The 14,793-nt window shown below is 47.8% G+C and overlaps 1 protein-coding gene across 16 annotated transcripts in view; it reads right to left on the bottom strand.

The window, feature by feature from the left end:
• The window catches only part of PCBP3 (poly(rC) binding protein 3), a 255,803-nt gene that overhangs the window by 170,699 nt on the left and 70,311 nt on the right, over positions 1–14,793 (bottom strand). For 14 of the 16 annotated variants that reach the window (XM_082719946.1, XM_082719944.1, XM_082719943.1 and 11 more), the window contains one exon: positions 4,053–4,090. The exons of the other annotated variants lie outside the window; for them this stretch is intronic. The gene's annotated coding sequence lies outside the window, so the exon portion shown is untranslated. The remainder of the gene's footprint in view (positions 1–4,052; positions 4,091–14,793) is intronic. 16 annotated transcript variants of the gene reach the window in all.

The following is a 14,793-nucleotide window of genomic DNA, read 5'->3' on the forward strand; positions in this document are numbered from 1 at the left end:
TTCCCGGGGTGAGCGAGGGCCTCGCCTGCCTCTGAGTTTTCTGTGTACTCATGGCTAATTTGCCTCCCAACTCCCAGCTCCTGGCCAACTGCAGGCCAAGGATGAATCACCTCCTGATGACTCCAGCACAGCAGGAAAGAGCCCAGGAGCCCTTGCTTCTTGCTCTGGCCTCAGAATGGCCGCTCCACTCACAGGCATCCGAAAGCCATCCCCAGTTCCCAGGGTGTTCAGGGGGCCAACAGGGTAGAGCCACGTTCACACTGCTCTGTAACCCACTGGAGTGCAGCCCCATCTTCCCTGCAGAACAGCAGTCCCACCCCCACGCCCTCCCCCGCTGCCCGGGTGCCTAGTTCACCCTCCGGAGAGGAAGCTCGTCAGGCTAGGTGGGGGAGGAGGGCTGAGAACCCGGTGGCTTTCTAAACGGGCTTTCCACGAAGTACCTATTTCAGCCCCACCTCTACTGCCCCCTCATCCTCAGAGGTTCACGGCAATGGCATTCCTGAGACTTGAGGGTCTGTCTGCAGTGCGGTCCATCTGCGTTCCCGACCCCCCAGCAAAAGCGTGTGCGCGCCTCCCCATTTTCTGTGCTCAGATCTGCTATGTCCCTCTGTTTGTCCATCTGCTTTCTGAACTCCCAAACTCTGTCATCTCCTCTCCAGCTCTTGGAGGCCTCTTCCTTGTAAAAATATCTCACCTGTCATTTTAGTGGGATCATAAGAAGCAGCAGAGGTCGCTGTGAATTCAATCTGCCATTTTGGCTGAAAATCAAGGGAGGCGTTTTTTTCATTTTAAGAGGGGAGTTATCAAGTCATCTTGGATGCTAACAGAAGTGGCCTGCCAGGGAGAAGGAACTGCGGCGCAGAGGAGAGGTCCTCAATGGGGCAGGAACAAGGTCCTGAGCAGCCCCAGGCCCAGGGAGACCCAGGGGGGTAAGGGGGCGGAAGGGCAGAGGGGCAGAGGGACAGGAGAGCCAGATGGCAGCACTCGGGAGGGGAAAGTGAAGCGCCTCTTTTCTCTTTGAACAAGGAGGCCCGGCCAATAGCTAAGACTGAGATCTAATTAGATTAGGGATGGGAAGAAGAAAGTCCAGATGTACAAGAACTGCCTCGGATCCAAGCAAACCTACTAGGAAACCGGCTGGATGGGCTCAGAGGCCCTGTACAGGGGGGGCCCCAGGCAACACACCCGAGACAGGAAGGAACCAGAGTCACCACCAAGAAGGCCCAGCAGGGAACGAGGGCCCTGACAGAGGAGTCCCAGTCCTCCCGGCTGTACTCATTACAAGTGCGACTCAAAGTTCTTTTTCATATTTGCCAAATCTTCCAATTCTGCAGTGAGAATTATTATCTGGAGGCAATGCAGAAAAACACCCTATAAAAATCAAATAACCAAGTCAGTAAGTATTACAGAAAAACAAAAGACCTCAAAGTAAACGAAAATTTCAATAGTTTTGTTAGCACCGTCTCAACGTCCTGCTCTTAGTGGTTGGAGTGGTCGCAGGCCGGGGGCTGAGATGCACAGGGCGGGGGCTCTGCAGCTAAGCAGCCGTGGAGACGTGGCCCTGCAGCGAGTCTGTGGGATTGCAGGGCTCCCGGCTACGTCCAAGCAGAGCCATCACGCAGAAGAAGCAGCTTCACTCCGGACTGATGCCCTTCCTCTCACTCTAAGGAAGTGTGGGAGGCTCTCAGAGATGTGCAAATGGAAAACCAAGTCCTCCCAAAGCTGCCACGTCCCCTGGGGAACAGCGTCTACCACTCCGCTCCAGCCCAGCTCGTCAGGAAGCCCACAGGACGGCGCTGCAGGACTCAGCTAAGATTAGAATCAGCCTTTTCTGCTCCAACCAGCTCGGTACTCCCGGCAGCTCCCGCCTCACCTGCAGGAGAGGCCACGGGTGCCCTCTAAAAAGCTCACTGCCTTGACTCACTGCCTTAGCCTCCGGTAATTCCCAGGACCTGCGCTGCAGCCCTCCGGAATCACAGTCCCGACAGACGGCCTGCCGTGCTCGTCCCGGCCTCTCAGCCCGGCTGCCCAGAGCCTCCTCTCCTCGCGGGGACCCTGAGGTCCTGTGCACACGAGATGGGGCGTCACTTGGGGCCAGCCCACCCTGCCCAAGCATGTTTGCTTATTTCCAGAACTGTCGGCCAGGATTTCCCATCTGCCAGGAGGAGAAACTTGGACGACACCAGATCTAGGGGGGAAGGAGGCCCAGTACATACAAGGTGTTGTTTGTATGCCTGAATTCCAGAGGCCCTCCCCTCGGGACGTCTGTGAGAATTAGATCCAGACTTGCACAATTACAGAGTTGGTCCCAAGCCAGTGGGGATTTGGATGTCCTCTAAGAAGCAAGTAGTATAACAGCTTTAGTTTAACAGCCCAGCACTGGGAGAAAAAAGACAACTGAGCTCCCTGCTCCCACACTTGGGCCCTGCAGAGTGAGAACCGGCCTCTGCAGGATCCTCCAGGCCCCTGATGGGCGCCCTGCTGCTCTCTGACCTCATCTCCCCCGCCCATGCTCCGGGAGCACTCCGGGAGCACTCCGGGCACATGGCTCCCCTTGGCCTAGAGCCCTCTGGGCTCCAGCGCCCCACGGCCTGCTCCTGCACCTCCTTCAAGGCTCTGCTCGAAAGGCCCTTGTCAGGGTGGGCACAGCCGCTCTGCAGCCAGCGCTCCGGCGGCCCAGACCCTCCTTTCCCTCCTCCACAGCACGCGGGCCCAGCTGACAACTGACCACTGTGATGCGTTTACTTAGTGCATTTATCTTTTGTAAGCCCCACATGGGCCTGAGCCAAATGACAGGCACTTGGTAAATATTTGTGAATGAATGAAAGAACAAACAAGGCCTTTGTTCAAGCAATTTGTTCTTAAGAACTTTCCTCTTCTAAGATCAGTCAGAACTCCGGTTACCCTCCAGTCCTAGATACATAGTGTTCCCCGACTGTTCCCCAACTCCTCACCACCGCCGCCTCACCACCGCCGCAGTCTCTCCTGAGGGGGCTTCTCATTAAGTCGTGGCCCCTGCTGCAGGCTACAGGCGCCGGAAGCTGCGCGGGCCATGGCCGGAGCGCTCTCTGACCAGCGCCAGCTGAGCTCAGGACTCCGGGGTGGCTCCTCGGGGATGCCATCAAGACCACGGGGAGGGCAGACACTGAATTCAGAGCCCCCATCTTATCAACGCGGCAGCTCCTGCTTATCCTACCATCGTGAAGGGACTCGGGCTCGTGGGGTCAGAGGCCTGGGCTCGGGCTCGTGGGGTCAAAGAGAGGCCCGGGCTCAATCCCGGGTCTCACCACGGATGACAAAGTGGTATCCTGTCGCTGAGCCTTGGAAAGTGGACATAAGAGCAACAGCCACCTCCCAGGGCGCCGTGAGGGTGGAGTGAGGGATTAGACAGTTAGAATCCGGAGCGGCCCTGCTGGCACTAAGCAAGCACTTCACGAACACTAGCTGCGATCATGACCTCATTAGTATTCCATGCAAGGCTGCTGAAAATCAAGTTTCCCGCTGAAAACTTTTAGAAAACAACATTTACAAACTTTAGAAAAAGACATCTTAAAGATTTAAAAGGAATCATTTTAAGGTAGTTTTGCAAAGCTGGAGTCAAGGCCACAAAGAGGTGTCCACACAGCCGGGACTCACCACCACAGCCACAGCATACAGCTGTCACCGCTGGCTGGCGCGCACTGGCGAGGCGTGCGTGGGTGGGACGAACGCGCGAGTCCGGCAGCGCACCCTGACACCGGCCCTCAGGCCCCCTCTGGACACTCTGGTCATGTTAAGTGGGAGAAAAATGTTTAACAGAAAAGGAGAAAATGGCTTCTTTTTAAATCTTGGTTCTATAAAATTCAGAAAGAAATCATGCAAATCACTGACACTGTTGGTGCTCTCAGGCCTGTGACAGGTCCCTCATGTGATGTGAAACCAGGCCACAAGGAGAGGCAGCAAGAAACATGGCTTCAAATGCAAGCAAGATTTTAAAAATCAACTGACGTAGAAAGAACCACTCGATTTAAAGCCATAACCTCTATAAAGGCATTATAAGAAGCACTACTTACATGGAACCATGTGAAGATATCTCTCTCTGTAGATAGCCCTGTAAATGGATTAAAAAAATAATTATAATTGGAAATCATAGATAGAAAATAACCTAAAGAATAATATTATCACCTTAGATGATAAATTTTATCAAACCAAAGGAATTTATTAAAAGAATGTACTCAAAAATCAGTTATATAGGACGTCAAAGGCAGTTTCCCAGAGGGGGACAAATCCATAGAAGAGGTTAGATTCTAGACTGAGTTCAGAACTTAAGATATAGATACATGTTTAGGGCCCCAGACTCCCCTAAAACCTGACCCAGAGCAGGTTTCCAGCTGATGGAAAGTGTTGGGAAAGTACAGATTCTTAATTCCTTGGGCCTGTGGGGAGCAGTAAGGAGGGTGGGTGGAACCCCTAAGTACTATGTGGTCTCAGGTCCAAGTCTGAAAAGGGCTTCACGTAGACAGGACGAGGCACCCTGCCTTTGCAAAGGCTTAATGTGCAAGTAAATGGCACTGCCAGAGGCTCCTACAGACAGCCCAAGGCCTGTATACAGTGATGCCTAAAGACCAGAGGAAGATTAGAAACCCCTATAACAGGACGTCCATCTACTTCCAGCCAAGACAGAAGACAGACCAGATTGACAGTGAAAACCAAGACAAAGACACAAGACAGGGTTTTGAGACACAGAACAATGATCCCCGAGGGAAGGAAACAAATGTGATGCATCCTGACTGCCAGCCTATGGCTGAGGGGGAGTTTTCTGGCTATAGAGCAGGAAGGAGGAACCTAGCAAACCCGGGGGGAGTCCCAAGATGAGGAAGCAGCTGAAATTCAGGGATGCGAGCAGCTAGAATTAGCAGGGTAGAGTACCCAAGAGGAGGAAGCTGCAGAGAGAAATGTTCCAGAGACCTCAGGGTGAACCAACTTGAGGCTTTAGCTAGACACCGATCAGCACGTGCGGGTGAGCGGTCTACTGAGGACAAGGAAGGAGCCCGCAGAAAGAGTGGGCCAACAGCAGCTATGGCTCCCACAGCTCCAGGAGTAGTTCAGACTTCCACCAACCAGATGAGGAAACCCCGCCACACAGGCCACTGGCCAAGCACTTGGAAGAGCTCCACCAGCAGGAGGGCCATCTTACCACCAGATCAAGCCGGTGTACTAAACCAGGTACTGCCTAACAACATTCAACAACACAGCACCCAGGGATCTAAACTTTCCAAGTAACTTAAATGCATTCCTTCAAAAAAGTTTAAAATATTTGAAAGAATACAGACCCCAACAATGCAAAATATACAATGTCTTTCATCCATTCAAAAATTGCCAGGCATTCAAAGAAGCGTGAAAGTATATCTCATAATGAGAATAGTTGATCAATAAGAAATACAAGGAAATAATTAGTACACAAGGTCCTTAAAACAGCTATTATAAAGATAGAGGGAAAACACAAAAAGATACTCAAAAAGGGGGAAAACACAACATGCTAAGGAGGGACATGAAAAACATTTTAAAAAGCCCAAGTCAAACACCCAAAATGGAAAATATACTTGCGGGGATGAACATCACATTAGACACTACACAAGGAAGGGTTAATCAATGTGCAGACAAAACACCTGAGCAACAGAAACAATCTCAAATGAAAGGTAAAAAAAGACACTCCCCACAAAAAATGCAGAAATATAATTGGAAATCTCTCTCTCTCTCTCACACACACACACACACACAGATCATGTAAGCAAAATGTAATTGAAGACCCAGAGGGGGAGGACAGGATGGGACAAAAAATAGATTTCAAAAAATAATGACAAAAAAATTTTGAAATTTGATGAAAATTATGAACTTCAAAATTCAAGAAGGTAAACAATCCCCAAAGAGAAGAAAACGTGAAGGAAATTAAACCGAGGCACACCATAATCAGTTTACCTAAAGAGATAATCTTAAAAACAGCCAGACAAAAAAGAAACATTATGTACAGAAGGATGAAGACATGATGGACAGAGGAGTTCTCAGGAACAATGCAAGCTAGAAACCAGCAGACTGAGATCTCTAAAGAAATGAAGGATAAAAATACCATACATAATGAAAATAACTTTCAAATACAAAGGCAAAATGAAGACTTTTTCCCAACAAACAAAAGCTAAAATAATTCATCACCAACACACTTGAACAACAAATAATATTAAACTAAGTCCATCACACAAAAGGAAATCCTGATCTACAAAAAGAAATGAAAAGTACTGGAAACAAAATTCATGTATAAATACAAATGCCTTTTTCTTAATTTTAAGATTGTTTTAAAAGATAGCAGACTATTTAAAGCAAAAATAATAACAATGTAGGATGGGGTTAATAAATACAGAAGTAAATGGCTTGGCAAGAACAACATAAAGGCCAAGAGAAGTGAGGTGGAAGTATACTGCTGTTAGGGTTTATACTCTTTTAAGTGGATGAGTCTAATATTACTTGAAGACAGATGGTGATAAGTATATATGCAATGGATTGCAAGCAAACTCTTAAAGAGATTTCACTAATAAGTTAGTAAAGGTGCTAGAATTGGTCATAAAAAGTACTCAGTCTGGGATGCCTGGGTGGCTCAGTTGGTTGAGTATCCGCCTTCAGCTCAGGTCATGATGCTAGGGCCCTGGGATTAAGTCCTTCATCAGGCTCCTTGCTCTGCAGGGAGCCTGCTTCCCCCTCTGCCTGCCACTCCCCCAGCTTGAGTACTCTCTCTCTCTCTGTGTCTCTGTGACAAGTAAACAAATAAAATCTTTTAAAACTATAAGAAGTACTCAGTCCATTATAAAGCAGAAAAAAAGGACTAGTAACAAATGGAATAATTAAAAAACAATAGCAAAATGATAGGTTTAAACATAATCGTATCAATAATAACATTAAATATAAATGTTAACACCCTAATTAAAATGAAGAGATCTGGGGCGCCTGGGTGGCTCAGTGAGTTAAAGCCTCTGCCTTCAGCTCAGGTCATGACTGAGCCCCGCATTGGGCTCTCTGCTCAGCAGGGAGCCTGCTTCCTCCTCTCTCTCTCTGCCTGCTTCTCTGCCTACTAATAAAATGAAGAGATCTTAAGAGTGGATTAAAAAAAAAAAAAACAGAAGCCCACTATATGCTATTTATAAGAAACCCATTTTAAATACAAATACAAAAATAGGTTGAAAGGAAAAGATTGGAAAAGATGTACCCTACTAGCCCTAACCAAAAGAAAGATTAAATGGCTATATGAACATCAGAAAAAGTAGGTCTCAGAACAAAGCAAAGAATACTATCAGAAGTAAGAAGGGCATTACATAATTAAAGGGTCAAACAACTAAAGATAAAATCAATAAAGGATATATGAGACTCTAACAACACTATCAACCAATGTGACCTAATTGACATTTACAGAACACTCAACACAATAACACAATACACATTATTTTAAGTGATCATGGAATATTTTCAAAGACCATATTCTGAGCCATTTTTAGAAGTCTTAATAACCTTAAGAGATTGACATCAGATGCAGTATGTTCCCTGACCACCACGGAATTCAATTAGAAATCAGTAACAGAAAAATAGTACACTCGTAAGTAACACATGAGTCAAAGAAGAAATCAGAGTGTAAACTAGAAAGCATTTTTACCGGAATAAAAATGAAAACACAACATACCAAAATGTGTGGAATGCAGCAAAAGCAGTACTATGAGGAAAATTTATAGCACTAAAATGCCTAGATTAGGAAAAAAGAAAGTTCTTAAATCAATAGCCTAAGCTTCTACTATACAAAATTAGAAGAAAAAGAGAGCATATTAAGTCCAAAGTAGGTAGAAGAAGAAAAAAAATTTAAGAATAGAAAAATACATGAGCTGAAAGGCAATTAATAAAAAAATACAGAATCATTAAATCATTATGTTGTATATTTGAAACGAACATAACACTGTATGTCAACTATATTTCAATTAAAAATAATGACATACAAAATTAATGAAATGAAAAATTGGTTCTTTGAAATCAATAATATTGATAAACATCTGGCCATTCTCACCAGGAAAAAAAGGGAAAAGACACAGATTAATAGTCTCAATAATGATAAGCAGAATTCTACTACTAATCCAAAGGCCACTAAAAAGATAATTAAGTCGAAACCACCTTGTGGAACCATTTCACAACTACTAGGATAACACGCATTGGTGAGGACATGGAGAAACAGGCATCTTGACATGTCACATGTGTGGGTATAAAGCTGTGCAGCCTCTATGGAAGAGGGTGCGAATTCCTCAAAAAGGTAAACAGAATCACCGTGACTCAGCAATTTCACTTCGAGTTACACATCCAGAAGAACTGAAACCAGGGCATCGAACAGATACTTATTCATGGCCTCATTATTGTACAATAGCCAAACTATGGAAACAACTCAAGAGTCCATGAATGGATGAACTGGTAAACCAACTGTAATGGAATATTCTGCAGCCATTAAAAAAAGGAAGTACTGATCCATACCACAACTCAGAAGAACCTTGAGAACATGACATTAAATGAAAGAAGCTGGACACAAACAGTCATATACTATGTGATTCCACTTGTATCAAACACCCAGAATAGGTCGATCCAAAGAGAAAGCAGATTCAATCAACAAGACAGAATGTAATAAGGGAATGGTAGGATCTATTGCACGGAAGTAAATGTAATAACATATAGATGGAACAAATGCTTAGAAGAACCACGCTATCCAAACTCACTCAAGAAAGTTATAGATAACCCTGTATGTATTCAAGAAATTAAATTCAAGTTAAAAACCTTCTCACCAAAAAATGATGGTTTCAGTAGTGAATTCTACCAAATATTCAAGGAAAAAATAAGACAAGTTCCTTACGAACTCATCCTGAAAACTTAATATAAGAGAACACTTCCCAACTCATTCAATGAAGCAAGTATATTAACTTGATATCAAAACCAGAAAATTACACTAAAACCAAAAAACTACCAATCTTCCTCATTAATATAGTTGCAAAATTTCTTAAATTTCAGTATATCGAACCATGTAATATTAAAAAAATACATTATGACAAAGAGTATTTCAACCCAGAAATGCAATTGGCTTAATTAAGCAAGTGAGTTATATGGATGGGCTGTATAAACAGACTCATAACGGAAAACTATACGATTGTCTCCATAGACGCAGAAAAAGCATTTGCCAAAATTCAGTATCACTCATGAAAACTTTGTAAACCCAGACTGTAACAGCATTTTTTGCGCCTGACAAAGGGGCACCAGCTAGAACACACAGCTAAGATCATACGCAAGGGTGAGAGGCTGACACATACCCTCAAGACCACGGACAAAGCCAAGGATGTCCCCTCTGTGCCCTTCTATTCAACAAGATGTCAACTGCACCACGGTAATCTATCAATTCAGTCAAATCTCAGTCAAAATTAGCATAGGCTATGTGGATTCTAAAATGTGTATGGAAATACGAAGGAGATAAAACAGCCTGACCACCTTTGAGATAGGGAACAAAGTGGGAGAACTTATACTCCTTATTTCAAGATTTATTATAAAGCTACAGTGATAAAGACACATTGATCAAAGGTACAGGATGGTCGAGAAATAGTCTACACTATGTTAACCACATTTTTAATTTTCTGTGTTCTTATGCTTTGACACGTGGGCCTTGCTGACCCCGGAGGGACGGTCCTCCTACAGTTAGCCAGTTCCAGATAGGATAAACAACACACCCCGGGAGCAAACCAACGCACCCCTACCACCTCCTCAATGGGTCTCTCTCTTTGGGCCACCATGTCCTGCCCTAAGCAGGGCAGGGTGACAGAGGCGGCAGCCCCTATGCCCTAGGGCCTGCAGTCGTTGTTCTAACTAGCCACACATAAGCCTGCAGACCCTGCCTGCCTTCCCCGCTCCTTCCACAGAAACCACGGTGACGCTCTTGCCACATCTCCCCCTCACGGACTCTGCCTCCTCATGGACCCTGGGGCTTCCTCGTGGGGCCCTGGGAGGCCTGCCTCCTGTTTCTGGGGACCTGTGAGCATAAACGTCCTCCTCCAAGACAGTCGTCACTTCCGTGCCGGCCTTTCTTACCACTCCTGATTCACATAAATCCCAGGTACCCTTGAAAACACACACACATAGGTGGCCAAATGATTCCAAGGTCATTGAATGGGGAGAGGATAAAGTATTTAACAACAGATGTTGAAACAATTAGACACCATATTAAAAAAGGAACTTGTTATTTTCTTCCCATTCCCTGTAAAATTATTCAAGATAGAGCACAGACTAAAATCCAACAGCTAAAACTGCAAGACTTCTGAAAAAAAGAACAAGAGGAAATCTTACAGACCTCTGGTTTCACAAGGAATTCTTAAGTGATACAAAAGACATGATGTATAAAAGGAAAAAAATGGGTAAGTTGGATCAAAATGTATAACTTCTAATCCAATGACACTGCCATAAAAATGAGTGAAGCGGCAGACCAGGAGAGCTGTGCCCCATAAAGGACTGTCCAGAACACACGGAACTCTCAAACTTTAAGAAGAAAACAAAAAATGTAATTTTTTAAATGGGCTAAATATTTAACCAGATGCTTCGCGCAAGTCAGCGTACGGCGGCACAGGCGCACAGGGAAAGACGGTCGGGCAGGCCGAGGGAAGCAGGCCACGCAGACCAGCCAGCCCCGCGCACTGTGTGCGGGTCACGTGGAGACGCTCTCCAAATCCTGAACACCATGGGAGAAGAAATTTTAAAGAGACAAACCTCCAAGGTGGAGACCTAAACGTCAAAAATGGCTGTAGTGTCTGCGGGACAGGGACAGGCAGCCCTGGCCGGGTCGAGTGCTCTGGGCAGTTTGCAGAGCCCTGGCCGGAGAAAGCGCAGGCCCCGGGGCTGGGGGAAGGGGTAGGCACCTCCAATGCCCCCAAACACGCAGTGAGGGCCTGGGGCCAGAGCACCATCTCCCTCAGGCCTCCAGGCTCCAGTTCCTGGGGCCGGACTGGGAGAAGTCTGCTCCTCTCTCCGGACTACCCTCCCGTCTCCAGATGAACCCCTCCAGGCCACAGCCATAAATACCGTCTGCACCGGACTCCCTACATCCAGCTCCCTGCCATGCCCTCTCCCAGAGCTTCTGCATCAATGCGCCACCTGACCGGCGACTGGCATGTCTAGAGCTAAAGTCCAAGACCAACCCCTGCTGATCCCAAGTTCACGGCACCTCAGGTGCTCAGCCCCCACAGAGTCACTCCAGTCCTCTCTGGCCAGCCTCCCTGAGCTGTCCTCCAGCAAGGCCATCAGCTCTGCCTTAGCACAGCAGCCCCCGTGCCCACCACCTGCCCTCCCGCAGGCTGCAGCCTCCCAACCAAACCCGCCTCGGCGCAGCCGGAGTGAGCTTCAGAGACCCCGTGGTGCTGAGGAGGAACTGTAGAACCACGTGCTGGGAAGGCCGACAGGCGCCCCTTCTCTCCAAAGCACACCTTCTCCCACCCTGTGCTCGCTGCCCCCTGCCCCCCAATGCTGCTCTCCGGCCACCCAGCTGTGTGTAAGCTGTCATGCCACCAGCCTGATCACCACCTCCTCTGAAAGGCCTCCTGGGCCACCTGGCAGGTGCTCCCCGACTCCATGACAGACGTCCTGCTCTGACCCACCTGCCAGGCCCCACTGCCTTTTTAACTTACTCCTCTTAACTCTTGTCTCCACCCCCACCAGCAGTGAGCCCCATGGTGGCAGGGACCGAGCTCTGGGAAGAGAATTTGGTGGGAGGCAGGTCCCCTGTGCACATCAGGCAGACGGGTGCGCGTGTGAAGAGACATGAGGACAGACAGCCAGCGCACCAAGCGGGGGCCTGCACGCAGGTCGCGGCTCCCGGCCCTGAGCAAGGGGCGAGGCTCGGCAGGACGACAGGCAGAACTGCACGTGCGCCGGGAGGCTCAGCACACGCACCCCTCTACGTCTGTCGGTATCTTCTTTTTTGGAAGAACAGAATAAAATTACACTTACTGGTTGGGGGGGGTGGTCAAGAGATCTTGACCCTCCCATGAGAGCCCTCCAAGTCCAAACCCAACCAGCGTGGGTCCAACAGACGCTGTCGCTTGCTCAGACTCCAGGGCTCTGCAGCGCTCGCGCGGCCCAGGCGAACACCGCTGCCAACCATGCCTGGGCCACACGAGCCGCAGCCCAGAGCACAGGCTTCCCCTTCCTCCCTGGCTGGAACATGACGCCACAGCATCGCAAATGTAACCACACACAACCACAGCAGAATTTTAGCATTCGAAACACATTTCTAAATCACTGGCTAGAAATGAGGCAAAGTGAACAAGCAAAATCCGGTACCTTTTGTGAATTTAGCATAGATGCCAATAATAATAATGTTCTAATCTGAGCTACTATTTCTAATTTTTCTTTATTTTTTATTTATTTGACAGAGATCACAAGCAGGCAGAGAGGCAGGCGGAGAGAGAGGAGGAAGCAGGCTCCCCGCTGAGCAGAGAGCCCGATGCGGGGCTCGATCCCAGGACCCTGAGACCATGACCCGAGCCGAAGGCAGCGGCTTCACCCACGGAGCCCCCCACCCCCGCTGCCCCTCCCATTTGTAGTTTTCCTACTGCTAGGTGCAGAGGAATTTTATAGAATCTTAGTATTCCAACCAGAGTATCTACCAAAAATAGAAGCCCTCCCTTCCTGAAGGTGGCTCTCCCATGGCCTCCTCAGCCCAGAGCAGCCTCCATGTTCCAACAGCCTGAACTCACTGCCGACAACTCAGGGAAGGTGTTCTTCTGGAACCCACTGAGGCGCCAGCCCAACCCAAGGCCCCTGCCATTTGCCTTTTCCCTCACCCACGGCCACCGCCACAAACCCACGTACCTGTTACCCGTGTCACCCTCACACTCACACGGACACTGCTGATATTTTACATCAGAGGCTTAATACTCATGTTACAGAATGGCCCAGCCCATGGCTATGAAGACCGGGCAAGTCCTTGCTGTCCCCTCACTGGGTCCCACACGCTCCTCTCACCTTCCAACATGGAGTTGGCTTCTGGGGCTCCCCCGGCAGAGAAGGAGGAGTGAACAGAGACTAGCAGAACAGGGGCAGTGGCCATGGACCACCACGTAGAATGTTTTTAGGCCACCACTTCCAAAGGACACTTCATGGTGACCTGGGGTAGTGCTGGTGGGTCTGCAGCAGGACGCTCTTGAAAATGCAGCTCCCAGAAGGCGGCTCAGAGGTTCTGTCTCCGCTCAATGGAGCTCACACTGACAGATCTCAACAGAGGAGGATGGGCAAATACCACTTGTTTAGCCACAGACCACGGCAAAGATACACTGGACTCCAAATGTCTCCAGACTGGGGGACAGAGTTCCTCACCAACCCTCTGCCTGCCGCAGAGCGAGCTTCAAGTTCTGCAGTGCCCACAAGAGCCGGGGCAACTAGGTTTACGAGAGCTTCGGCAGGGCGGGGAGGGGGAGAGCACGGGCAAGGATGGTTCGGCTTCATTCCCGTCACAGAATCCACCAAGGCCATTACCCTTTCTAAGTAATTATACTCTTAGTGATGGTCTCAGGAGAAAAGAGAAGGAAGGAGCCGGGGGGCTGGGCTCCTTTACTCCTCCACCTCAAAAAATAGCATCTGGGGTCAACGGTGGTGCCATGGTCAACAAGGCTGAGGAGCAGAGACCCTGAGAGCCCCAGGGGCCTGCCTCGCTCCCTGGCCCAGGACAGTAGGGCCTCTCATCCGGCCACGCACCAGTGACTATGTGCTTCCACCGCTTCGAAGCTCCAGCGTGTGCCCACCTCGGGGGGGGGGGGGGGGCACGTTCTTCGTTTCATGTTCCCATTTAGTAGATCAGACGCCAAGTGTATGAAGACAGATATGTACATCCATGTTTCAACACCATATTATGCTGATGAACTTCATTCACTATGAACTTGAAATCACATATAAAAGGATTTTTGTTCCAATCTCAGTTAGTACCTGGGCTTAATAAATTAAAATTTTAAGCTCTATTATTTTTACCTCCTAGGCTTTCTGAGTGGGTCACTCTCGTTACCAGAATCAGACACAGGAGATCTGTGTGGGCTCTCATCAGGTACTGAAGTTGCCTCAAATACATCACTAGACTTTCTGGACAACTCCCCTAATACAAGGATTTCAATCAGTGATAGAGGGTTTGCTCTGCACACCGGGCCCCAGAACGCCTGACGAGAGAGCCTGCCACACATGGGTGTCCCACCACAGGCACAGATTCTATCTTTATAACAAGTGTGCATCCTGTGACAACAAAACACATGCCTGCTTTTTAGACAGAAACTTTGGAAAGTGCAGAAAAGTGCAAGAAATATATTTAAAAGCACCTGCAACTCCCAGATGAAAACATCGACAGCAGTAAACTTCTATTTTCTTCTAGAAGTTTTTCATCATAACATTTACCTATGTATTTTTTTTATTTTTTTAAAGATTTATTTATTTATTTGAGGGAGAGAGAGAGCTTGCACATGCACAAGTGGGAGGGGCAGAGGAAGAGGAAGGAAGAATCTCAAGCAGGTTCCGTGCTAAGCACAGAACCTAATACAAGGCTTGATCCCATGACTCTGAGACCCTCAGGACCTAAGCTGAAATGAAGACTGGGACATTTAACCGAATGCCCCAGGTGCTCCCTATATATCTTTTAAACAAAATGAAATAATTACATGTGCTTTCAGAACAATGTAATATATCTGTGTCTGTAATATCTGTAGAAAACGTCTATAACAGCTTATT

This window comes from Mustela nivalis (assembly GCF_964662115.1).
Source record: "Mustela nivalis genome assembly, chromosome: 1".
NCBI lineage: Eukaryota > Metazoa > Chordata > Mammalia > Carnivora > Mustelidae > Mustela > Mustela nivalis.